The 25,792-nt window shown below is 45.7% G+C and overlaps 1 protein-coding gene across 1 annotated transcript in view; it reads left to right on the forward strand.

The window, feature by feature from the left end:
• The window catches only part of tmem67 (transmembrane protein 67), a 292,510-nt gene that overhangs the window by 77,678 nt on the left and 189,040 nt on the right, over nt 1–25,792 (forward strand). The gene's annotated exons all lie outside the window — the stretch shown is intronic.

Here is a 25,792-nt window from a genome sequence, read left to right on the forward strand (position 1 = left end):
AGCAAGCAGCATTTTGATATTTTGATCATCAGGGGCAGAATTTTCCCCCTGTCGGCGGGGGGGAAGTTTAGGAGCGGGTGCGTGGAGGCACGCCTCCGATCAGCCCCTCAATTGGGGGCGTGCCGCCATTTTACATTAAGGCCCGCCCAGAATGACGTCTGCGAGGAAGCACTATGCGCTCCCTGTGCGGGCGGGGGAGGATTCCCTGAGCCGAGAGTGCGCTCTTTCGCGCATGTGCAAGAAAGAGCGCACTCATCTCCCTGAGGCTAAGTGCTGCCTCAGGGAGATTGGTTCCACATTAAAAAAATGCTAAAAATAGAAAAAAAAAATTTCTCTGACATGTCCCTCATGTGATACTGTCACATGAGTTGGGACATGTCCATCACTTACAAATACACTTTTATTACATTTTTTAAAACCTACATGAAACCTCATCCCGCCCGTAGATGAGGTTTCATGCTTTTCCTAATGCCCGCCAGGGCTCCTGGCCTGCCCGCCCACCTTAAGGTTGGACGGGCAGGTCCACCAATGACTTTAATGATTTTGTCAATGGCCTCAACTGGCCATTGACAGGTCGGCGGGCACACAGCTGATTCTGCTGAGCCCCCGCCTACCTGAAAGTTTAAATGGGGCGCGGTGACGTCGGGAGTTCCTCCCAACGTCATGCCGCATCATTTTATGCGTCAGCAAGTGGGCCCTGTCCCCCCGCTCGCTGACTGGGAAATCCTGGCCCAGGTAAAACGAATGTTAAAACAAGCATTTTTTTCTGGGACCCAGCATGTGAAATTATCTGTTTTCTGGACACCTTTGTAATATAAGAGAAGAATACTGATGTTAAAACTGAGGTGGGTCAGGCCTGTTTTAACAGGCTGTGCCTTGGTAACATAATCCACAGGTATGGGCAGGGTCAGGGAGAGAAATCATGGGTTGCATTTTAAGGGCTGGAGGGGCGGATGGCTCGCGCCCCCCCCCACCCCAACCAAACGCCCCTTGCTGCTTTCTACACTCCCTCCTCCATCCTCGGACACAGTGACACAGCACTCATTCACCTCGCTCAAGATAACTCTATCAATAAAAGTGAATTTGCAGTTCCCCTGGGAATGGTTTGTGCTGCAGATAAAAATGATGGCCTGGCACAAGGCTGAGTGAAAGCTGCCCCAAGTCTGCTCTGACCTGTTTACCAGCGGAGACTCCCTCCTGTTCTTTCATTTTCTGCTTCTTCTTGGTCTCTAGAATATGTTGTCACAAATCATTCAGTGCAGCAGAAAGACTCCTGCATGGTGACCCATGCGAACAGCCAGAATAACTGCTCCAGCTCCTCCAATCACAGATTCCCACTCTCCTGCCCTTGCTGCTTCTCTAGTCATAGATTCTGTCTCTGGAGAAGTGGCAAAATTGGGAGAGAGGGAACCTGTGATTGGAGCTGCTGGAACAATGACTAGTGAAAGTCACCATAGTCCCACAGGTTACTCTGTCTTAGTGAGAGATGACTGGTGGTGAGTTTAACCTGAGATCCACCACATCACAGAAGGTAGGGCCTTTATGGATGACCACAGCCAGTACAAGAATTGAACCCATGCTGTTGGTATCACTCTACACCATAAACCAGCTGTCCAGCCAACTGAGCTAACTGACCCCCTAGACTCGTTTGAGCACTGAATGCACAATCTTGCCTTGTCTCATCGGATTCTCCATTGGATTGCATTCAACAGGTCTTAGCTACTTCAAGAGAAGATAACATGAGAGCTTCGAAAGAAAGCCCTCAGCAGTACACCCACACCTGCAGATCTGTTCATACATTACGACCTTTTCACATGCAGAGATTTTTAAACTGGTAATTGAAACACTCCTCCTTTAAAGCAAGCATCTTCAGCCTTGAAGCAGGGGGAGGGAAGGCCGGGAAACAACAGGGATGAAATAAAAAGAGAAAGTGCTGGAAAAACTCAGCTGGTCTGGCAGCATCTGTGGAGAAAGAAATAGCATTAACGTTTTGAATCCAATATGACTCTTCCTCAGAAATCCATAACGTGGGGAAGAGTCATACTGGATTCAAAATGTTAACTCTGTTTCTCTCTTCACAGGTGCTGCCAGACTTACTGAGTTTTTCCAGTACTTTCTGTTTTTATATCAGTATGTGTGGGCTTTCTATAGACAAGTTCTACGAAACAAGTATATATCCCTTGTTCAATACTGTTAGAAATGGTTTTTCAGAAAAACTGAGGATTAAAAATACATAAATTAAAAGCATTGGTGCTTTCTATTGAATACCATTATTAATTAATTTTTCCTGTTGCAGAGTGCGTTATTTTAACTTTCCCAAAGAAAATAATATTCTATATTGTAGAGCAGAAGCTTTTATAAATGTTAGGAGCTGCAAAATGGGCAGATTAAAATTCTGCAACTTAAAAAAAGAGGCCATTAGTAATGACACACTTATATTTAATATATCTATTGCGGGCAGATAGACAGTGCCTCTGATTTGCTATGTAAATCTTAGCTAAAAGAGCAAAGTAAAATCTCTTAATCTTTTAGGACTGTAAATTCGATGCTGCTGAAAACCCTAATGATTTATAATATGTGTACAAATAATTAATTACACCAATAGAAATGCTGTTCTATGGATCTCCCTGGCGCTGGTCTCTCATAAATATTAGGTTTACTTTAATGTACTTTTAAGTTCAAAAGCTCAATTATTTATCTGATGCAAAAACAAAAATATATTTTTTTTAAAAATGATAAATTATTGGAAAAAGGGGGATCGGAAAGGGGGTGGGGATGGAGGAGAGAGTTCATGATCTGAAATTGTTGAATTCAATGTTAAGTCCGGAAGGCTGTAAAGTGCCTAGTCGGAAGATGAGGTGCTGTTCCTCCAGCTTGCGTTAAGCTTCACTGGAACATTACAGCAGGCCAAGGACGGACATGTGGGCATGAGAGCAGGGTGGTGTGTTGAAATGGCAAGCGACAGGGAGGTCTGGATGATGCTTGCGGACAGACCGAAGGTGTTCTGCAAAGCGGTCACCCAGTCTGTGTTTGGTCTCTCCAATGTAGAGGAGACCGCATTCTACTGCATTCGCTGCTCCCAATGCGGTCTCCTCTACATTGTTCCAGTGAAGCAAACTGGAGGAACAGCACCTCATCTTCCGACTAGGCACTTTACAGCCTTCCCGACTTTCCAGAATAATTTCAGATTATGAACTCTCTCCTCCATCCCCACCCCCTTTCTGATCCCCCCTTTTCCAATAATTTATCATTTTTAAAAAAATATATTTTTCTTTTCCCATCTATTTTTAAATTTATTTTGATCTATTGTTTTATCTCCACCTTTTACCCCATTTCAATTTCTTCCCCCCACCCCACCCCCACTAGGGCCATCTGCCACTAGCTTGTCCTGCTTGCTACCCTTAATGTCCCCATTAGCACATTCCTTAGATAATATCACCACCATCAACACCCCTTTGTCCTTTTGTCTATGACATCTTTGGCAATCTCTTCTTTGCCTCCACCTATCACTGGCCCCCTATCCAGCCCTACCTGTCCCACCCCCCTCAACCAGCTTATAATTCACCTCATTTCTCTATTTCCTCAGTTCTGATGAAGAGTCATATGGAGTCGAAACGTGAACTGTATTCCTCTCCGCAGATGCTGTCAGACCTCCTGAGTTTTTCCAGGTTTTTGTTTCAGATTTCCAGCATCCGCAGTATTTTGCTTTTATCTTAGTATTTACCTGATGCCCTGTTTCCAGTGAAGCCTTAAACAGACTAGTTTAGATTCTAGCTGTTTTAACCACCCTCCCCGCACCCAAAGGATACCTGCACAATCTGAGAGCCCAAGAAATCTTTGCTTCTTTGCCTCTCGTTCCTGCACACATTCCCATATTAACCCATGTCCACCTCTAATTTGCCATGGCTGATGTGACTATAGACTGAGGCTTAATTTCCAATCCTCCCCCTTGCACTCTCTCTCTGCACACCCATCCCCGCTCTACTCTCCCCTGGCCTTACCACCTCTAAGTGCACATCCTCTTCTCTGATCACTCTTCTTTCTTTTTTCCTTAAGTTGAATACATAAATCCTCAAGTAAGTGATTTTTTAAAAAACTGTATTCACTGAAGGTTATTGGAAGAATTTTGGAGGCCAACTTGTGTACTACAAGTGGGAGAAACAGGATCTGTCTTTGGAGGAGAAGCTCTGTGTTTTCCCTGCCTGCTGCTCCTCCAGTGACTGCTGTGCTGTCAGTTCGATCTTCAAGAAGCTTCGTGGTTGACTGGCTTTAAAAAACAACCTAAAAGACCAACTTTAAAAGCAAAATCAGAACTGTTAGTTCCAATTTTTTTTTTAAAAGCCTGTTTTTCAGGTCTGCAGCTCTGCCTCTGGCTGCTCAAGCTGGACAAACTCAAGCTTGGGCACCCCCTTAGTCCCTGGTTCCCATTGTTTTGTATTGGGTGCACTCCCTCTCCTGGGCCCTGGGCTTGGGGTCAGTGTTCACATACGCACAACTGATACCTAGCTGTACCCCTCCGCCACTTCTCTATACTATCAGATTACTTGTCAGACATTAAGGGCGAAATTTTACGGCAGTGGGATTTTACGTTCCTGCCAAAGCCCATGAAGTTTAGAATGTCTCACCACATTTTACGGCCCCGTCCCCGCCAAAACGGGGCTGTAAAATTTTGCCTCAAGTTCTGGAAGAATCACAACTTCCTTTAATTCAACACTGGGGAGATCGAATACATCTAAAAACTCTGTACTCTTGTCACTGACACCGTGCTCTTTTTTAGGCTGAATAAGACCATTTGCAATCTTGATGCCCTGTTTAACTTGAGTTGAGCTTAAATCCTACATTCTATCCATGATCAAGACTAATCTCTGCAGCATTGTCAGCTTCCATCCCTACTTCAGTCTCTCCACTGCGAAAACACTTATGCATGCTTTGTTACCTTCTGACTTGCTTAGTACTTTCCAAGTTGACCTCCCATCCACAAGTCTTCATAAGTGCAAACTCAAAACCCTGTTGCATAAATCCTGTCCCTATTTTTCAATCACTCGTCACTCCATCCTTGCTGATCTATATTGACTCACCATCCCCAGATGCATTAGTTCAAAATCCTGACTTTATTAATAAAACTTTACATGATTTTTATCCAGCCATTGGTGGCACCTCCTTAACACTGCACTGTAGTGTCAATCTAGATTATGAGGAAAATTTTCCCCAAATACTTCAGGCCTTACAGAGGCTTCAAGGTAGCCAAGATAAACTGAAATACCAGTATAGCTCATGTTTAGTGCAAGATACCATCTTCATAAAGGAGTTGAATCTTACGCTAGGAATGGCCACCTGGAGGATCGATAAGGGGCTGATTGCCACTTAAGTTGCTTACTAGTCCTCATTAACGTGGCTGCATGTCATTTTGGTTGAAAGTGCTTGATTTAATGCCCGCTCGAAAAGTAACTAGCTAATTTGGAACAAATGAGTTGTTGCAGAGGATTTTGAGCTCTACGTAAAGGTACGTCAGTTTTTTCCTGTTCAGTTACTCCTGGAGGTTTGAAGAGTACTTTTGAAACACATCAGGAGACTTTGTGAGATACCTTGTCAAGACTTCACCAAATCCCGATCAGGATTTATTCTAGAAATTCTGTGAACTTCATCCAAAAAAAGCAAGTGCTGTGCTACTCTCCCTCATTGGACACCTTACACAAGTCACTAAAAGAAAGGGAGTGTTTGGTCATTTTACTGCAGGTTGTCATGGCGTTGGATCACAGCCCAAATTACTTAGGGACGTATTAAACTTAAAGGAAGGCATGTGTTTTTCTTTAAAAAGACATACAAGCAAAAGCTGGCTGAAAATGTAAAGTAACCACTTGCTAGAAAATTCTATGTGGATTACACTGGATTACAGTCCAGAGAGAACAGAATGTCACACTTAAAAAGGTGTCAAGGCCAACTTCAGACAGAGACACTTCAAAGGAAGAGATGTAATGCAAAAAACTGAACTTTAATCTCCTGTGGTTGCGAAGACAATTGAGACTGATTACCATGTCAGCAAGAACCATCTGCTGTTGAGTTACGTCTCAGAATGTGGAAATGATCGGAGTTGAAAGAAAGCAGATTCTGGGTGAAAGATATGTTTGTTTGTTCCCTTCCAGGAATACACAAGAAAAGGGTTTTAAAAGCCAGCTACAAACCTGATCTGTGTGAGCTAGTCCTGGTGTTCTAGTTCTGGTATGCCAGTATGTGCTGTGAAGGTCACAGCTGACGAACGTCAGTTAGGTATCCAAGCAGCTTGCAGATAAAAAAGTCATTCTATGTTGCTGGAGGGAAGTCACAAGTCAGCAAAGCCACAGTCAAAAAGGATGAGAACAGCTTCTCCAGCTAACCTGCAGAACCTAGTGTATCGAAACCAACTGCTCAACAGCCAAAGTCAGTTCTGCTAGAATCACCCAACTTCACTGCTGCAACGTTTCACCACCTATCCTCACGGACAAGCCAAAGACTGTTTCGTATTTTTCTTTTTACTTTTATTTTTGGACTCAACTTCTCATTTCTAATCTATGTGTATGTGTGTTGAGTTTTTATTATTTTTCTCGGGTTTTTAGCAACTAATAAACTTACTCTTTCTTTGACTCAAGAAAGCCTAGTTAAATTAGCTCCTTCGAAAACATAAATACATTTGGACTGGGAAAAGGTATCCACGAGGGAAGGGATCCTTTTTTTATATTGACGTTGTTGAGACCAATGGAGGGGGTTGAATAAAGAAGGGGAGCCAGCTCATTCCTCCTCACCTGGGAGCATAGCAAAATTGGGGTCCCATTTGGGAAATGAACAATTTTGGGTATCTCGTCAAGGATCATAACAAATTGAGGGATCTCGCCTGGGGACCAGCCTTAACAAGGGCCAGGACTTCACAGCTCTACTGCAGCATGTCTCCTCCGCGGCAGAGAGCCATTTAAATCTCCATTCAGTTTGGTGGGACTGTAATATCCCGGCGGGCGGGAGGGGCCATAAAATTGTGGCCAAGGTCTCTCTTGGTCTGCAGGAGTAATGGGAGGAGGACATGAGCTCAGGCAGAGCAGTAGCAGCTGCTGCAAGAGAGAGAGGGACAGGAGGGTAAGACGGGCCTCTTACCCCTGCAGTTAGAGGGCAATCCAATCTTCTCTGAACTCTCTCAAGCTGGAAGCTGTCTAAGAACCTATGTGTCTGCTCACTCGGTTCCCAAGCCATCCTGAAACCTGCTGCAATTTTCAGCCAGCTCACTCCACACCTTCAATAGAGCCGACATATATTGTTCCACAAAAAATGTTTCTAATTAGCACTTGAGTACTAAACCTGCCAGCGGGTTTTAGTCATGATAGTCATCAGTTAGTGCCAAAATTGCATGCTAACACCAGACTTTCAAACAGGCACATCCAGTAACCACAGGACCCTCTTAGCACCCTTTTTTCACCCTTTCACCAAAATTACGTCATTGTGTTTAAGATTGCTGTGGAGCTTGAATCCATTAACCGCTGTATCAATTTTACACATTTACTTCTGCTTTAATTTATAATTAACTTATGGCTCACTTTAGGAACATTGAGAACTGCACATGGTACACTTTGTGCTTCTCAGAATCACAGTGCAGAAGCGGCCCTTCGGCCCATCGAGTGTGCACCGACACGTGAGAAACACCTGACCTACCTACCTAATCCCATTTACCAGCACTTGGCCCATAGCCTTGAATGTTATGACGTGCCAAGTGCTCATCCAGGTACTTTTTAAGGATGTGAGGCAACCCGCCTCCACCACCCTCCCAGGCAGTGCATTCCAGACCGTCACCACCCTCTGGGTAAAAAAGTATTTCCTCACATCTCCCCTAAACCTCCTGTCCCTCACCTTGAACTTATGTCCCCTTGTGACTGACCCTTCAACTAAGGGGAACAGCTGCTCCCTATCCACCCTGTCCATGCCCCTCATAATCTTGTACACCTCAATCAGGTCGTCCATCTGCCTTCTCTGCTCCAACGAAAACAACCCAAGTCTATCCAACCTCTCTTCATAACTTAAATGTTTCATCCCAGGCAACATCCTGGTGAATCTGTGAATATCCTCTGCACCCCCTCCAATGCAATCACATCCTTCCTATAATGTGGCGACCAAAACTGCACACACTACTCCAGCTGTGGCTTCACCAAGGTTCTATGCAACTCCAACATGACATCTATGCCTCGATTGATAAAGGCAAGTGTCCCATATGCCTTTTTCACCACCCCACTAACATGCCCCTCTGCCTTCAGAGATCTATGGACACACACGCCAAAGTCCCTTTGTTCCTCAGAACTTCCTAGTGCCATGCCGTTCATTGAATACTTCCTTGTCAAATTATTCCTTCCAAAGTGTATCATCTCACTCTTTTCAGAGTTAAATTCCATCTGCCACTTATCTGCCCATTTGACCATCCCATCTATATCTTCCTGTAGCCCAAGACACTCAACCTCACTGTTAACCCCCCGGCCAATCTTTGTGTCATCCACAAATTTACTAATCCTACCCCCCACATAGTCATTTATGTCGTTTATATAAATGACAAATAATAGGGGACCGAGCACAGATCCCTGTGGTACGCCACTGGACACTGGCTTCCAGTCACTAAAGCATCCTTCTGTCTTCACCCTCTGCCTCCTACAACTAAGCCAATTGTGAATTATCAAATTACCCTGTATCCCATGTGCATGTCCCTTCTTTACAAGTGGGACCTTGGCAAAGGCTTTGCTGAAATCCATATAAACTACATCAACTGCACTACCTTCATCTACACACCTGGTCACACCCTCAAAAAATTCAATCAAATTTGTTAGGCATGAGCTCCCTCTGACAAAGCCATGCTGACTATCCCTGATCAAACCTTGCCTCTCCAAGTGGAGATAGATTCTCTCCTTCAGAAATTTCTCCAATAGTTCCCCTACCAGTGACGTGGGACTCACTGGCCTGTAGTTCCCTGGCTTATCTCTACAACCCTTCATAAATATCAGAACCACATTAGCTGTTCTCCTGTCCTCTGGCATCTCCTCCGTGGCCAGAGAGGAATTAAAAATTTGGGTCAGAGCCCCTGCGATCTCCTCCCTTGCCTCCCTCAGCAATCTGGGACACAAATCATCTGGACCTGGAGATTTGTCCACTTTTAAGCCTGCCAACACCTCCAATACCTTGTCACTCCCTATATCAATTTGCTTAAGAACCCCGCAGTCTCTCTCCCCGGGTTCAGTACCTTCATCCTCATTCTCTTGGGTGAAGACAGACGTGAAGTATTCATTCAACACTCTAGTGATGTCCTCTGGCTCCACCCATAGATTGCCCCCTTGGTCCCTTATGGGCCCTACTCTTTCCCTGGTTATCCTCTTCCCATTGATATACTTATATAATATCTTGGGATTTTCCCTACTTTTACCAGGCAGAGCTTTCTCATATCCCCTCTTTGCTCTCCTAATTGCTTTCTTAAGCTCCACCCTGCACTGTCTGTACTCCACTAATGCCTCTGCTGATTTGCTTCCCTTGTACCTGCTAAAAGCCTCTCTTTTCCTTCTCATCGTAACCTGAATATCTCTGGTCATCCATGGTACTCTGGGCTTGTTACTCCTTTCTATCACCCTAGAGGGAACATGTGGAGCCTGTACCCTCCCCATTTCCTTTTTGAACACCCCCCACTGTTCCTCTGTAGATTTCCCCACAAGTAACTGTTCCCAGTCTACCTTGGCCAGATCCTGCCTTATCTTACTAAAATCCACTCTCCCCCAATTCAAAACATTTTTTTGCAACTTGTTGATTTCTTTGTCCATAACAAATTTAAACTGTAACATAAGATAAAAGCAAAAAACTGCAGATGCTGGAAATCCAAAACAAAAACAAAAATACCTGGAAAAACTCAGCAGGTCTGGCAGCATCTGCGGAGAGGAACACAGCCAACGTTTCGAGTCCGAATGACCCTTCAGCAGAACTGTTCTGTTGAAGGGTCATTCGGACTCGAAACGTTGGTTGTGTTCATCTCCGCAGATGCTGCCAGACCTGTTGAGTTTTTCCAGGTATTTTTGTTTTTGTTTTAAACTGTAACATGTTGTGGTCGCTATCGCTAAAACACTCGCCCACCACCACCTCAGCCACCTGTCCGTCTTCATTCCCAGAATTAGGCCCAGCACTGCGCCGACCCTTGTTGGACCCTCTACATATTGACCTAAAAGATTCTCCTGTACACATTTCAAGAAATCCACTCCATCCAAGCCCTTAACACTATGTCTATCCCAATTAATGTTGGGAAAGTTTAAATCACCTAATATAGTTACCCCATTGTTATTGTTTTTATACACTTCCACAAATTGTGCACAAAATTGTTCCTCAATTTCCCGCTAACTATCTGGGGTTCTGTAATAAACACCAAATAATGTGGTTGCCCCTTTTTTATTCCTAAGCTCTACCCACAAAGCTTCATTTGATGCCCCCTCCAAGATATCATCTCTCCTTACTGCAGTAACTGACTCCTTAACTATTAATGCAATGCCTCCTCCTCTTTTACCTCCTCTGCTGTCTCGCCTGAAGATTCTATATCCTGGAATGTTGAGCTGCCAATCCTGCCCTTCCCTCAACCACGTCTCACTGATGGCTACTACATCACAATTCCACATGTCAATCCTCACCCTTAACTCATCCATTTTACCTGTAATACCCCTGGCATTAAAGTAGCGGCCATCCAGACTTGCCTTACTTCCTTGAAGCTTATTGCAGCTGTACTCCCTCTGACTTGATTGTTTTACTGTATTATGATGTGTCGCTATTCTGCTAACATTCTGTGTCCCCTCCCCCTGCCGAATTAGTTTAAACTCCTCCCAACAGCACTAGCAAACCCGCCTGCAAGGATGTTAGTCCCGCTCTGGTTCAGATGTAGACCGTCCCGCTTGTAGAGGTCTCACCTTCCCCAGAAACGGTCCCAGTGATCAAGGAATCTAAAATCCTCCCTCCTGCACCAACTCTTAAGCCACGTATTCACCTGTGCTATTCTCCTATTTCTGAGCTTGCTAGCACGTGGCACTGGGAGTAATTCAGAGATTACAACCCGAGAGGTCTTGCTTTTTTCTAGCAATTTATTTTACTTAACTATATGTAAACTTATTACAACAATACAGTTATTAATACAATTATCAGAAAGATTTCAAATCCAACATTTTGCACAGCTTGAGTGATAATTAATAGGACATTATAAAAATGCAATGTCTGTAGTGCAAGAACCAAGGGTAATATTCATTAGTAAGGTAAAAGAGTCATTTACTGCATGAAAGGAAGCCATTCAGCCCATTTGAGTCCATGCTGGCTCTCCTTGGAGTAATCCAATCAGTCCCACTCACAGCTTGATCACCATCACCCTGCAGGATAATTTCCTTCAAGTGATCATCTGATTTCCTTTTGAAATTTGTTTTAGTCTCGTAGCTTATGAGTTCTTACTGCGTAAAAAGTTCTTTCTCACATCCCCTCACATCTCTTTCCCAAAAGCATCAAACCTTAGAAACAGAAAGAATGAAAGAACTTGCATATATATGGCGTCTTTGGGTTATCCCACAGCATTTCCCAACCAAGTGGTTACTTTTGAAGTATTCAACTGTGGTTTGGATGCATTTATACCTCTAGAACAGAACTGAGATAACTGGGGTGGCAGAGTGGGGAGGCATGACTGAGTGATGGGAAAGGGGTTTTGGAAGGGGGAAGCTGAATGAGTGTGGAGCAGGTTGGGAAGAGGGGATGCTGAGTGAGTGAGTGGGGGGAAGGTGGGTTGGGAATGTGTGGGGTGTGTATGTGTGTGCATGCATGCGTGTAAGCACTGTGGGGGAAGATGAGCTGGTTACAATGTGTGTGGGGATGGGGGAAAGGGGTTTTGAAGCTTCTGTCACTAAGGAGTATGGAGAGCTTAGCTGCAGCCGACATGAGTACATAAAATAACATTTTTACAAAGTACTTGAAAAACACAGATTTTCATATTTATATGATGTATTACTACTTTATGTTGAGCTCTAACAGGCTTGTCCAATCTTTTTGCTTGTGGGGGCCAAATTTCCATTTTTTTTACTCAAGTGGTTGATGAGCAAATTTCAGAAAGATAAAGCTTGGCACAACATTTAAATATGAATTTCAAAAAAGTTGAGGTACAAAGAAAAGAAGCAACTTGTTGAGCAAAAATAAAGCAATGTCAAAGCAATAATCAATAATTTACAAAACAAATAATTCATATAAATGACCATTAGAGTGTGAGAGGGTCAGAGTTTGTGTGCCCAGCTCACTTCCAATCTCAGGGTGCTCGCTCATTCACCTTCACCCATAGTGTGAGTAGATGTATGTGTTTGTGTGTGGTGTATTGGTGTGTTTCTCTTCCACATTTGCTGCTGATAGGCTCACTAAAGCAAACGCGGGAGAAGAACAGCCCGTGATTGGAGGAGGAGCCCCTTGCAGAACCTTCAACTTCACTTACCCATCATAGGCATTTTGAACAGTGGCTCCAGGGGCCACATCTAACCTGCGGGCTGCAAGTTGGATAAGCCTGATCTATAATATGCGAATTTTAATAATAATATACCAAAGGTTCCTATGTTGCTTTATTGCTGTTTTGTTTTTGCTGAGATCTGGGGTCACATTAATTTCCAATAGTTTTTTGTTGATATACATTTGTTCATGGGATGTATGCATTGTTGGCAAAGCCAACATTTGTTGCCCATGTCTAATTGCCATTGAGAAGGTGGTGGTGAGTTAAAATGGGTCACATTGGAAAATAGCTTGCTAGGCACTGTCTTGGTTTTTTGCTTAATTTCACATGTATATACTTCAGCAAGGTCATGTTCTATTGTTAGTATGGACTTCACCCTGTATTACATGCACTAACTGCATTGAATGCTGAAATGCTGAGGACACTTTGGTGATTTTATACATATGCATTGGTCCACAGTCCTGATGGTAATAGAAGGTAGACAAAGGGAAAGTTAATGTGTCTACAAGTCTAATAATCCCACCCATTTGAAGTGGCCCAGAAGCATTTCACAACAGATCATAAAAAGCACTATAATTACATGATTCCTTTTCACAAAAAATTCTCAGACCTTAATTGAGAGGAACCCCTATTAAAAATGAGGTAAAACGCTTCTATAACAATGCACGGTGTCCATAATAAAACACAGGAGCTGGAGGAAATCATGTGTTGAGAGGAACCAGACTTTATTTTTATTCATTCATAGGATGTGGGTGTCACTGGCTAGGCCATCATTTATTGCCCATCCCTAACTGCCCTTGTTCAGGGGACATTTAAGAGTCAACCACATTGCTGTGGGTCTGAAATCACATGGGGGCCAGTGCAGTAAAGGCCAGTAGATTTCCTTCCCTAAATTGCATTAATGAACCAGATGGGTTTTTAACAACAATTGGCAATGGTTTCATGATCATTATCAGACTTTCACTGAATTCAAATTTCACCATCTGCCATGGTGGGATTCAAACCTGGGTCCCCAGAGCTTCACCCTGGGTCTCTGGAATACTAGTCTAGTGAGGATACCACTATGCCATCACCTCTCCTTAGCATGCTAGTGATTACAGATACATGGTTGTAGAAAAATCAGGACTGGGAATTAAACATTGCGAGGTATAACAAAATTCGGAAAGAGAGAGGGAAAACAGGGAGTACCTGTATTTATTTAGGATAACATAATGGCAGTAGGAAAAAGGGACGCAGCTATCAGCAAGACAAAAATAGAATCCATACCAATAGAGAGAAAAGATAATAAGGATCCATCACACTAATCCAGATACTTAATAGTGGAAAGTATGGAGGAAGAAATATGCAGACAAATTAGGGAATTGAGTAAAAAAAAGAATAAACATCATGGGGAATTTCAAGTACCCTGAAACAGTGGGTAGAATTTTCAGTGCCCGCACAGCGTCCGGCGTGTTCGGTGGCGGACAACATGGCGCAGTCAGTTTCACAATGGCGTGTAACCAATTCGCGATTGTACGCTCAGCCCACCGATGATGAGCCACATTTACCAGCATCGGACATTGGAAACCTCATTGTAATACATCAGCATATCATTGTTAGGCCAGCCCACCCTAATCATCACCCCCCACCACCACCCTGCTGGATCGTCCATCCACATCGGCAGGAAAGCACGCCAACATGTTTCACAACAGCACATAAAATGTGTGTACTTGGCAGGCTGCACTTTGAGGGGAACTCGGAGGTGAGTACATAGTAACGTTGTGCAGCGTTCACCATGGTCACCTGCTGGACTTCAAACTTGAGAGGCGTTGGGGGGCTGGGGTTAAGGGCAGCCCTGCCGTTGAGCCGACTTGTGGTGGGGGAGGGCTGCCTTGCGGTTGAGGCAATTTGTTGCGGGGTTGGTGCCCTGCTATTAAATATAATGCACAAGCATTTGGGGTTGGGATTAGATTGGGCAAGGGAAGTGGCCATGCATTAGGGAAACCTCTATAAAGTGACCATTCCTCTGCAACTGAGACAGTTCAGATGCAGCCACTTTGATATGACTGGAGTTGGAGTTGGGCTGCCCACTCAAGCAATGCAGAGGTATCAAAGTGCCACCAAGTATTCCAAAGATTTTCACCGGCACCCCCAGCCTCTTCTCTCCACCACCACCCTGCCAACCCCACACCCCAACCTTCCCCGGCACAGACTGCAAAGTCATGAGCACTTTAGTGGACTGCAGAACAGTTGGTCGACTGCACACGTTGTACAATCTCCTCACTAAAGCTGGCCATGGAGCAGTCACTACTGGAGGTGTTCACAGCCCCTTGCAATATCAGCATCCCAGTTTGGACCAGTCTCCCCATGCAGCGCGGGTTAGGAGAATGCCTGCGCCTGAGCTGAGAGCATAGCATGCAGTTCAATGGGCAAAGCTGCCGCCAATTGGTCAGATGGAGCGGGGCAGAGGTGGTGGGGTTTCAGGAAGCCATACAGTACACTAATCTCTGTCCATCCAAGTGGTGGCCAGCACTCTCCAGGAATTGTTAAGGGACCTTCACACTTAATCAAGACAGGTTCTTAGTACACCCATGCTAACCATGTGTCTCTTTTATCCTGCAGGAGGAGTACTTCAGGATCATGGAGCTTGGTGAACTAGCTGTATGCCTGATGGCCTACAGAGAGCAAAGGTGATGGAGGAGCAAGCGACTGAGGCTCCTGGCTGTGCAGAGGCAGGAGCAGCAAGCATGGGAAGAAGGGGCGCCTGAGGCTCCCGCACATGCCCCCAAAGAGCCACAATGAGCTGTCGCTGGTCGGCGCCTAGCGACACCCAGGGTCTATAACCACCTTTCGTTCCTCCAGATGACCACGGCCAGTGTCACCAAAACTGTGCATGTTTTGGGAACTGGTCGGTCACATCTGCCAGCTACTGCAGGATTTGGCGCCATGGGAACATGGAGGGCATCCACTGCCAGTGGCCATGAAAGCGACTGTGGCACTCAATTTCTACGCCAGTGGCTCCTTTCAGGGCTCCACAGGTGACCTCTGTGGGATCTCACAAGCCTCCACCCACAAATGCATCCATGAGGTCATGGATGCCATCTTTGCGAGGGCACATAACTTTGTGCCTTTCGCCCGGGACCAGGACAGCCAGAATTCAAGAGCGATTGGATTCGCCCAGATCTCGGGTTTCCCACACGTACGGGGTGCAACCGACTGCCCTCATGTGTCGTTCAGATCTCCGTCACAACACACGGTGAACTACATCGACCACAGGGGGTTCCATTCGCTGAACGTGCAGCTGGTGTGTGGCCACCAGAAATGCATCGTGCAGGTGTGCGAACAGTTTCCAGGGCATGTGCCCAACCCTTACATCATCAGTCGGTCACAGATCCCTGAAGTCTTCCAGGGTCCACAGAAGCTGCAGGGATGGCTCCTCGGGTACAAGGGCTATCTGTAGAGGGCGTGGCTGATTACACCTGTGCGGCGGCCTCACACTGCAGGAGAACGGCGGTATAATGAGGCTCATGGTGCAGTTCGCTACATGGTGGAGTAGACCATCGGGATGCTGAAGGTGAGGTTCCGGTGCCTGGGCCGGTCTGATGGAGCCCTGCAATTCAGTCCACAGAGGGTGTCAAGCTTTGAACCTTTAGAAGCATCTGATCCTTTGACTGTCTTCAGCACCTGACCCCTTCAGGAGCACAGCATCTGTGGTCACAGATGCTGAAGAGATGGGGGCCAGCCCATCTTAAAGGTGCTGAGAACACACAGAAAGAATGAGAGAACTCTGTGGCGCCTGCTCGCTACATTCTGGCAGCAATGACAAGCACCGCTGAGGTCCAGGCATCAGTAATGTTTCCAGGGAGTGTGAGTCTGGACCAATACTTTGGTCTGAAGGTTGCACAGAGCACAGGGAAGACTGACACCTGCCTTTATCTGCTTCAAAAAGGCTTCACATCTGAGTGACAAGAACACTGTTCATCAGAGCAAGGAGCCATAGGCAGGGAGACATTCTTAGAAGTTTATTGACAATAGTGAAAAATATGCACAAGTGATTAATACCCATGCCCAGGCTGTGCAACTAATTCTTCTTAATTTTCCTAACCCTGCTGCTACTTCTTGGTGCTCACCGGACATCCACAGCGGAGGTGGAGGCAGCCGGCTGACTGCAACACCCTGTCTGTGCTGACCTTAGCGGGCATCCTCTGGAGGGCCGAGACTTGGAAGGCCCCAGCCTGCATTCGAAGTCCTGCTGTGTGGCAGTGACACCCTCGACCAGTGGAGCTGGTGCTGCTGAGGTCACAGGAAGAGGGGAATCAGATGGGCCGGACACTTTCGGGGTCACCTGGGTAGATGGCCCCGGAGTGTGTACCAGCTGATCCTCCTCCCTATGAGTGCCGAAGAGCCCCAGCCTGACTCCTTGAGGAGAAGGGGTAGCTGGAGTGAGATCGAGCTGCCTGGCACTCCACTCACATACACACTGTTGGAGGCCAGCTATGGCATAAGCATTGGAGTTGAGCCCACACAACAGTGCAGGAGCACCATCCTGGACCAAGGTCTCCATGGAGGCCGCTATCCTACCAATGTTTACCTCGGTGCATTGGCATGCCAGTGCTATCACCTCAGCCTGAAGGCGGATGGACTCCTCCATCATGCCTTGCAACCTGAGGAGTGCAGCAGACATTCCTTCCTGAAGTTCCCAATTTGGCCTTTGCAGCTCAAGCAACTGTGACATGACCGAGTCCAGAGGCTCGTCATCTGACTCAGACTCAGCAAATTTGTGGCCTCCAGCAGTCCTCCAAGTGCCAGACACCAGCAAAGTCCCTGCTGCCACCTGCTGTGAATCAGATAGTGTGACATGCTCACCAGATTGTGATCCCAAGGCTATCCTAAAGCTAAGTCCCACTGAGGTGTGTGTCTGCGCTGGTGGAGGGTGTGGGTGAGTGCTGTGACAGGACCTCAAGGAGGGTGTCTTCAGATTCTTCTTCAGAGGTTTCTTCGGGGCTTGATTGGAGGCCCTGTGTCATGGACTCCATCGATTGTTTCCCAGATGTGCCTGCAAAAGCAAGGGGAGATAGTTAGTTCATGGCAGTGCCTGTGAAATAGGACACATTACTCACAGCATGGTTGTCTGATGTATGTTGCACTGCTGGATCCTCACTTAGTAGAGCACCGTCGACCTCACAGTCAGCACAGGACTGGTCCAGATTGCTGCTGGCCTGCTGGATGGCTCTGTTTTCAAAGTCAGTGAGGACCTAGATTTCAGGCATTCCTTCACCAGTCCACGACTTCTCCCTGTTGTTGTGCCAGCTTGTCCTGCATGAAGAGAGATGGAGAGAGTGTAAGCAGGACACCAGCCAGGCCAAATGATAAGTATGTTGGCCTGTGTGGGTGGTGAGTGGTCCCATGGATGGGATGAGGACAATGACAGTGAGTGTGAGAGAGTGAATGGTGATGTTCCTTGAATTGGCAACGAGTGAGGGCTCTGTGGATGTGTGATGGATTTGTGAGTATGTGAGTTGAGAGTGCTGAGAAGAGTGACTTACCTTAGTGGAACGGAGGAGATCATTCATCTTCTTGCGGCACTGGGTGGCTGACCTCTTTTGAAGGGCGCTGGCGCTGACCACCGCTGCCACCACCTCCCAAACCGGATTAGCGATGTTGCTGCCCATCCTGCAGCCAGAGCAGGGGTAGAGGACATCCCAGTGGGACTCCACGGCATCCAAAAGGCATACCAGTGATGCATCGCTGAACCTGGCGGCTGCAGTCTTTTTGCCTTTCGGGGCCATGTCATCCCTGCAGCAGTCATGGTCTGGAAGCACTGAGATGTGTGCGTGGAGCTGGACTTCAAATATGGCACCCAGCGTGATGAAGCAGCGAGGTGATGGCGGGCGGGCGAATGAGAGCCCGCTAGCCATGGAAACGGTGTGTTTCCCAGGAAGGCATAGATAATGTGATGGATTTGGGACGATACGTCCTGAAAACCCGCCATCATGGCCGGCGGGTAAAATGTTGTTTTACCTACCACACTTGGTGCAAACCTGGCATGATTCCGCCCAGTATTAATTGGACAGAAGAGATGGATAAAGGTGAAAAGGGAATGGAGTTCCTATAATGTGCACATGCCTCCTCTCTAACCCAGTATGTGAAAATCCCAACAAGGGAAGATTCACTATTGGATCTAGAAACAAGGAATGATCTAAGCAGGTAACAGAAGTAAAAATACTGGAACATCTAGGCAATGGTGACCATAATATACTACTGTTTAAGATGATGATAGAGAAGGACACACATATGATGAAAGCCAAGTTGATAGTTTGAAGAAAGCTGATTTTGAGGATGTGAGAATAGAACTTGGGAAAATAAAATGAGTAACAATATTGGCAAAATAACAACGGGAAACATTTAAAACGGTGCTCAACAGAGTGTAGGGAAAATATATTTTGCTAAAACGACAGAATAAAATGAACACTAGTGGGATGCCATGGATGAATAAAGACATAAGCAAACAATTGAGAGTCAGGAAAGGGCATACATTAAGTACATAGACAGCAGAAGAGTGAATGATAGAGAGAAAATGAATAGATTAGCAGACAAGCCAAAAAACAATTAGGCAAAGAGGAACAATGAAATTAAATTATTAAGGAGCATTAAACATAATAGTATTAAATCTTACAGACACATCAATAAAAAAGGAAAGCTCTGGTTGCAATAAAGACATTAAGGGACACTCTACACCTCCATCCCCCACCGGGATGGTCTGATGGTTCTCCGCTTCTTCCTCGAACAGAGGCCCGAACAATCTCCATCCACCACTACTCTCCTCCGTCTGGCTGAACTTGTTCTCACACTGAACAATTTCTCCTTAAACTCCTCTCACTTCCTCCAAATAAAAGGTGTGGCTATGGGTACCCGCATGAGCCCCAGCTAAGCCTGTCTCTTTATGGGGTATGTGGAACATTCCTTGTTCCAGTCCTACTCGGGCCCCCTCCCACAACTCTTTCTCCGGTATATCGATGATTACTTCGGTGCTGCTTCATGCTCTCGTCTGGACCTGGAAGAATTCCAATTTCCACCCCTCCATCATTTTCACATGGTCCATCTCTGGCACTTCCCTTCCCTTCCTTGACGTCTCTGTCTCAATTTCTGGTGATAGACTGTCCACCAATATCCATTACAAGCCTACCGACTCCCACAGCTACCTCGACTACAGCTTCTCACGCCCCGCTTCCTGTAAGGACTCCATCCCATTCCCTCAGTTCCTTCGCCTCTGTCACATCTGTTCTGATGTTGCCACTTTCAAAAACAGTTCCTCTGACATATCCTCCTTCTTCCTTAACCGAGGTTTTCCACCCACGGTGGTTGACAGGGCCCTCAACCGTGTCTGGTCCATCTCCCGCGCATCCGCCCTCACATCTTCTTCTCCCTCCCAAAAACATGATAGGGTCCCCCTTGTCCTCACTTATCACCCCACCAGCCTCCGCATTCAAAGGGTCATCCTCCGCCAACTCCAGCATAATGCCACCACCAAACGCATCTTCCCTTCACCCCCCCCCACCCGGCGGCATTCCGCAGGGATTGTTCCCTCTGGGATACCCTGGTCCACTCCTCCATCACCCCCTATACCTCAACCCCCTCCCACGGCACCTTCCCATGCAACCGCAGAAGGTGCAACACCTGCCGCTTTACTTCCCCTCTCCTCACCGTCCAAGGGCCCAAACACTCCTTTCAAGTGAAGCAGCATTTCACTTGCACTTCCCTCAATTTAGTCTACTGCATTCGTTGCTCCCAAGGCGGTTTCCTCTACATTGGAGAGACCAAACGCAGACTGGGTGACCGCTTTGCAGAACACCTTCGGTCTGTCCGCAAGCATTACCCAGACCTCCCTGTCGTTTGCCATTTCAACACTCCACCCTGCTCTCATGCCCACATGTCCACCCTTGGCTTGCTGCATTGTTCCAGTGAAGCTCAACGCAAACTGGAGGAACAGCATCTCATCTTCCAACTAAGCACTTTACAGCCTTCTGGACTGAATATTGAGTTCAACAATTTTAGATCATGAACTCTCTCCTCCATCCCCACTCCCTTTCCGATTCCCCCCCCAACTTTTCTTCCCAATAATTTATATAGATTTTTCTTTTCCCACCTACTTCCATTATTTTTAAATGTATTTCCATCCATTGTTTTATCTCTACCTTTTAGCCTTTTTTGATTCCTTCACTCCACCCCACCCCCACTAGAGCTATCTGTACCTTGCTTGTCCTGCTTTCTACCCTTAATTAGCATATTCCATAGATAATATCACCACCTTCAACACCTCTTTATCCTTTTGTCTGTGACATCTTTTGGCTATCTCCACCTATCACTGGCCCTCTATCCAGCTCTACTTGTCCCACCCCCCCTTAAACCAGCTTATATTTCACCTCTCTTCTATTTTTACTTAGTTCTGTTGAAGGGTCATTCGGACTCGAAACATTAACTGTGCTCCTCTCCACAGATGCTGCCAGACCTGCTGAGTTTTTCCAGGTATTTTTGTTTTTGTTTTGTAAGGGATAGACAAGATAATACCACAAGTAATGAGACAGAGATGGCAGAAATATTAAATTAGTATTTTGCTTCAGTATTTACCAGGGAGCTAGAACAGGGAGTCATGACATTGAATGATGAGATCAGTAATCAGATAAGTGTGTTTACAATAAAAAATATGGATGTATGGACTAAACTAAATAAACTCAAGATAAAACCCCTGTTCCAGATGGATTACAGCTACGTAATTTTAAAGAAACTAAGGAAGAGATAGCAGAGGCAATGTTATTCATATTTAATCATTTATGAAAAAGGTGTAGTGCTAGATGACTGGCATATAACAAATGTAATTCCTATATTTAAGAAGGGAGACAGAATGTGTCCAGGCAATATTAGACCAGTCAGCTTGACATCGATGGTAGGAAAATTGTCAAATCCTTACTAAAGGAGAGAATCGAAGAACATCTAGAAAAGAAAAATAGAATAATGAATTGTCAGCATGGATTTTAAAAGGGAAAACCTTGTTTGACCAACCTTATTAAATATTTTTGAAGAGTGTAGACCATGGTAATGCAGTTGATGTAATTTATCTGGATTTTCAAAAGGCTTTTGATAACGTGCTCCATAATAGGCTAATGAATAAAGTCAGAGACTGTGGAGTCAGGGGACAAGTTCCAGAATGGATTGCTTGCTGGGTTAAAGATAGAAAGCAAAGAGTGGGAGTAAAAGGGTATTCAGAGTGGCAGAAGGTGGGAGGTTGCTGTTCCACAAGGATCAGTGCTGGAACCACAGCTGTTCACAATTTACATGAACAATTTGGATTTTAGAATCAAAAACACAATTTTTACATTTGCAAATGACTCCAAATTAGGATAGTCAATACTGAGGAGGACTGCAACAAATTACAGGAGGACATTAATAAACTTGTAGAATGGGAAAATAATTGGTAAATGAAGCTCGACACAAATAAATGTGAAGTAGTACCTTTTGCCAGGAAGAATAGGGAGGTCACATAGTACTTGGATGATGCAAGTCCAGGTGGGGTAGAGGAGCAAAGGGACCTTAAAGTACAAATGCATCATTCACTAAAAGCCAGGAGGCTGTAAAGTGCTTAACTCTGTTTCTTTCATGGGATGTAGCCATCATGGACAAGGTGAGCAAAACAAAAATAAAAATACCTGGAAAAACTCAGCAGGTCTGACAGCATCTGCGGAGAGGAATACAGATAATGTTTCGAGTCTGTATAACTGAGCATTTGTTGCCTATCCCTAATTGCCCATCAGCCAGGTAAGGATGGAAGATTTCTTTCCCTAAAGGACATTAGCAAATCAACTGATGATAGTTGTCATGGTCTCCATTACTGAGGCTAGCTTTATATTCCAGATTTATTCATTGAATTTAAATTTCACCAGCACCACAGTGGTATTTGAAACCATGTCCCTGTAGCATTAGCCTGGGCCTCTGGATTACTAGTCCAACAACATTACCGCTATACTGTCTCCCCCCAGTTGAAAAAAAAATTAAAAATGCTGTTCCTCAAGCTTATGTTGAACTTCATTGGAACACTGCAGGAAGCTGAGGATTAAAATGACAGGTTCGGGGTCACACTTGCAAATTGAACAGAGGTATTCTGCAAAGCGATCATCCAATCTGCATTTGGTGTCCCAGTGTAGAGCAGACTGCATTGTGAGCAGCAAATACAGTATACTAACTTGAAAGAGGTAGACATAAATTGCTGTTTCATCTGTGAGTGGCCTTGGACAGTGAGGAGGTGAGAGGACAGCTGCACTTACACCAGGAAAGAGGATGGAGTGTCAGGTGTGATTGAGAAGTGGACCAGGGTATCACAGAGGGAGCAGTACCTTCTGCATGCTAAATTGAAAGGGAAGAAGAAGAAGATGTGTTTGGTAGTGGCTTCATGCTGGAGGTGATGGAAATGGCAGAGGATGGTGGGGTAGAAGGTGAGGACAAGGTGGTCCTATCATGGCTCTAGGAGGGAGGGGAAGGGGTAAGAGCAGAACTACAGGAAATGGCATGGTTGCGAGCCCTGTCAACCACGGTGGGGGGATCATGGTTGAGGTAATAAGAAGAGCAGGTACAAAAGGTTGCAACATCAGAATGGATGTGATAGAGATGTAGGTGCTGGAATGGAGTCCCCACAGGAGGTAAGATGTAAATAATAACATAAAGAAAGCAAGTAATAAGAGGACAAGAAAGATTGGATTAAGGAAGGGAGAAGAAACAGAAAAAGTTAAAAATATGTCATTGCTTTTAAAACTCCAACTACAATTACAAGCTGAAGGAATGTGAATTTTTTTTTTATTCATTATGGGATGCTAGGCCAGCATTTATTGCCCATCCCTAATTGCCCTTGAGAAGGTGGTGGTGAGCTGCCATCTTGAACCACTTCAGTCCCTGTAGTGTAGGTAAACCCACAGCGCCGTTAGGGAGGGAGCTCCAGGGTTTTGACCCAGCGACAATGAAGGAATGACGATATATTTCCAATTCACGATAGCAAGTGGTTTGGAGGGGAACTTCCAGGTGGTGGTGTTCCCATGGGCAGGAATTTTGGGCTGCGGGTGACTGCGATTGGCAGGCCTGGGAGCGGCTGGGAACTGACCGCCACCCACAATTGGCCCCCGACCGCGATTTCGTGTTCGCTGGCCAATTAACGGCCAGCCAGCATGAAAGGCTCACTGAAAGGACCTGCGCTGCCGGGGTGGGGGCAGGAGGAGGGCGAGCACTGAAGTCAGCGCGGGCACGGGGTCGCACGAATTGAAAGCTCCCTGAAGGCAGAGAGCTGCCTCAAGGAGCTGAAGAATTTAACTTCAATAAAAACAGATTTTAAAATCTGGAAAAAACACCCACGCATCAGAATGAGTCACCTAAACATATGGATGGTGAAATTTGTGTCCAAGCATTATTATCTTTTTTTAAATTAACCTTGGAAACCTCATCCTGCCCTTGGATGAGGTTTCCTTTTTTATAATATGGGATGTGGGCGTCACTGGCTAGCCTAGCATTTATTGCCCATCCCTAAGTGTCCTTTTTCAGAGGGCATTTAAGAGTCAACCACGTTGCTGTGGGTCTGGAGTCAAATGTAGGCCAGACCAGGTAAAGAAAGCAGATTTCCTTCCCCCAAGGACATTAGTGAACCAGATGGGTGTTTACGGCAATCGGCAATGGTTTCATGGTCATCATCAGACTTTTAACTCCAGATTTTTGTTGGATTCAAATCTCATCATCTGCCGTGGGATTCAGACCTGGGTCCCCAGAGGATTACCCTGAGTCTCTGGGATACTAGTCCAGTGACAATACCACTATGCCACCACCTCCCCCTTCTTGAACCACTGCAGTCCCTGTGGTGTAGGTACACCCACAGTACCATTAGGGAGTTCCAGGGTTTTCACCCAGCGACAGTGAAGGAATGACGATATATTTCCAACTCAGGATGGCGAGTGGCTTGGAGGGGAACTTCCAGGTGGTGGTGTTCCCATGGGTAGGAATTTCAGGTCGGTGGGCAGCCATGATTGGTGGACCCGGGAGTGGCTGGGGAATGGGCCACCACCAGCGATCGGCCCCCAACTGCAATTTCATGCTGGTTGGCCAATTAATGGCCAGCTGGCATGAAAGGCACACTGAAAGACTCAATGCTGCTGGCTTGGTGGCAGGAGCAGGGCAAGCGCTGAAGTTGGCACGGGTACGGGGCGGCACAGAATGAAAGCTCCCTGAAGACAGAGAGCTGCCTCAGGGAGCTGAAGAATTTAAATTCAATAGATTTTAAAATCCAGAAAAAAGCAAAGGCTGGATGGCCGATTCGCCCACCAACTGTAACGTTGGAAGGGCAGTGAAAAATCCCAGTTAATTGTTCCGTTAATGGGCTTAATAGCCCTCTTAATTGTCAGTGGACACGTTGCCGATGCTCACCCAATCTCAACATGCGCTATTTTACGCTCAAGTATGTCATGCATATGCCCGCACGGCGTGCGAAAAATTCTGGCCATGTATCTGCTGCCCTTGTCCTTTTAGATGGTAGTGGTCGTGGGTTTGGAAGGTGCTGCCTAAGGAGCGTTGGTGAGTTTCTGCAGTGCATCTTGTAGATGGTACACGCTGCTGCCACTGTTCATCGGTGGTGGAGGGAGTGAATGTTTGTGGAAGGGGTGCCAATCCACTGGGCTGCTTTGGCCTGGATGATGTCAAGTTTCTTTAGTGTTGTTGGAACTGCACTCATCCAGGAAAGTGGAGAGTGTTCCATCACACTGCTGACGTTTGCCTTGTAGATGGTGGACAGGCTTGGGGCAGTTAGGAGGTCAGTTACTCGCCATAGGATTCCTAGCCTCTGACCTGCTCTTGTAGCCACGGTATTTTTGTGGCTAGTCCAGTTCAGTTTCTGGTCAATTGTAAACCCCAGGATGTTGAATCCACATTTTAAAAAGTTAATTTTCAGTGTCAGAGAGGTTGACAATGAATAATACTCATAATGCCATTGAAAAGGCAAATCTGTGATGTAAGTACAAGAACTTCAAACCGCTCAATACATATTAATGGGGAGCCAGACAGCAAGATGTCACTTTTGTATAGCTTATGCTGCAGCAGCGCATCTTGAATGTTATTTTCTGGACTGTCATATGTAACTGCTTCTGCACTTGCCTGAAGTTGTTATCGGATTTACACATAAGTAATGGAGAGTGCTGTTAGCCTTACCGCAATTTTAGAGTAAAGCCTGACACATTCTGAAAATGTCTTTGGCTTTCAAAATAATTCAGGGTTTTTTAACATTCTATCTCAGAAACA

The sequence above is a fragment of the Cetorhinus maximus genome, chromosome 4 (assembly GCF_964194155.1).
Source record: "Cetorhinus maximus chromosome 4, sCetMax3.hap1.1, whole genome shotgun sequence".
NCBI lineage: Eukaryota > Metazoa > Chordata > Chondrichthyes > Lamniformes > Cetorhinidae > Cetorhinus > Cetorhinus maximus.